The following is a 2,138-nucleotide window of genomic DNA, read 5'->3' as shown; positions in this document are numbered from 1 at the left end:
AAACAATGTATTTTCACGATGTATATGTTAGGCTATTAAGATTTATGTTAACAATTTAGGATTCACCTAAGACTGGGTTCACTTCACATGTTTCATTACTTGTATAAAACACTTCCTGGGCAAAGACATAAAATATTTTCATACACGTTACTAGACTCAGTAAGGTTGACAACATAACTCACAATGTGAGCACGATGTTTTCTAAGATATACTTTATTGCTTCTATTCTTTTGGCAGCTGATAGAGTATACCTTCACTGGCAACCGACATTGAAAATGGCAGGACTATTTTGAACTGTATTCTTCGTAGTCCGTACTAAATTTGTGATCTGTGTTGTATCTTCATTGTCAACCGACATTGAAAATGGCAGGACTATTTTGAACTGTGTTCTTTGTAGTCCTTACTAAATATGTGATCTGTGTTGTTCCTCGGTCAACTGGGATCAGCTTTCATAATAGTTCCTTTAAATTTGATCATATCGTATTTTAACAGCAATCTGTTGCTATTTAACGTCAATGTACATAATGGTTGGGGGTGTAGCATCGTTGTAAGGTTGAGGACTTCCGAAAAATGTAGGTGAAAGATGAATTGTTTTTCCATCTAAGGTATTTGCCTTTGTAAGTACTTCTGTATTTATCTTTGACATTTGTGTGAATCTTATTTGGTGGACATAATGAGTACATCCTATTTTTCGTTCTCCTGTTGATAGTCTTCCTATGAAGGCGGACTGAGTGATCGAAACAGTAGCAAATAAAGGTTTACTTATACATGTGATGGTTTATACTACTATTTTTTAAGTATCTGTGTTTTATTTATATTTTAATTCCAACTATTGCATGCACTCAGTCTCCAGGCCACAAGTAGCCCATCGGGACCATCCGACCGCCGTGTCATTCTCTGCTGGGGATGCGGATAGGATCCGCAGCACACTGTCAGCACACTGCTCTCCCGGTCGTTATGATGGTTTTCCTTGACCGGGACCGCTACCATTCGGTCGAGTAGCTCCTCAATTGGCATCACGATGCTAAGTGCACCCCGAAAAACGGCAACAGCGCATGGCGGCCAGGATGGTCACCCATCCAAGTGCTGGCCACGCCCGACAGCGCTTAACTTCGGTGATCTGACGGGAACCGGTGTATCCATTGCGGCAAGGCCGTTGCAACTATTACATGCGATTGCAAAACTTAATATAGCTCTCATGAAGTGTTGTGCTACAGTTTTGTTTGTTGCCTAACTATGACAGAGAATAATGTATTTGCGATTTGGTAGTTGACACAACTTTCACACATTGCCAAGGACCGATGGCACAATACAGTTTTGAGATTCGATAGTTGAACCTAATATGACACCATGACACGTACACTATCTCATCAACAGTATCTGGGCCCCTCTTATTGTACTTTAATACGTGAGGTTTTCACCATTCGTCTCTGTGGCAGTTTGAACTGCTGGGAATGCTTTCAAAATGATGTTTGAAATTCTGTGGACGAATGGGAGCCCAATCTTCCTCAAGAGTCGAAACCACAGATGGTAGTGATGTTGAATGCTGGAGTCTGGAGTGAGGTCGACGTTCTAAATCATTCCAAAAACGTTCCGCTGGGTTCATACCAGAACTCTGGGCAGGCCTTTCCGTATCAGGAAGTTATCGTCCAAAACCAATAGCCTCACAGATGCTACTTTGAGACGGGTGTCTTGTCATCCTGATACAATTACTCATCGTCTCGGAACAGTTGCAATACTGTAAGCAGCACACAGTGCTGTGAAAAGTCTTCGTATCCTTTTTAACTTAGCGTTCTCTTGAGTGTAATAATGGGATACAGCCATATCGGCGAAAAACACCCCAATATCGTAACGTATAATGATGACAGACAGCGTCCTCCATCCGATTACCACAGGGTATAAAGCGATTTAACAAACAAAATCTCTCATTTCTAGTCGTCCACAGACCAGTGGACACCTTCTTTACAACAATTTAAGCGTCGCTTAGCACTGGCGTCAGTGAACACACCTGATTGAACGATTCTGCTGTTATTGTTTTCCTACTGACAACAGGATACCCTCTGCCTCCTTCTATACTCGTAAGTTCACCTCTCATAAAATCTAGTGGTACTTTCCGTATTACATAGAAGGGTGTCATA

General features: G+C 41.5%; 1 pseudogene; it reads right to left on the bottom strand.

The window, feature by feature from the left end:
• Positions 1–1,043: 1,043 nt before the first annotated feature.
• On the bottom strand, positions 1,044–1,161 carry LOC124560182 (annotated as a pseudogene).
• Positions 1,162–2,138: the final 977 nt, after the last annotated feature.

Source organism: Schistocerca americana, chromosome 1, assembly GCF_021461395.2.
Source record: "Schistocerca americana isolate TAMUIC-IGC-003095 chromosome 1, iqSchAmer2.1, whole genome shotgun sequence".
Taxonomy (NCBI): domain Eukaryota; kingdom Metazoa; phylum Arthropoda; class Insecta; order Orthoptera; family Acrididae; genus Schistocerca; species Schistocerca americana.
The sequence above is the reverse complement of the archived record's forward strand: the minus strand, read 5'-3'. Positions and strand labels throughout refer to the sequence as shown.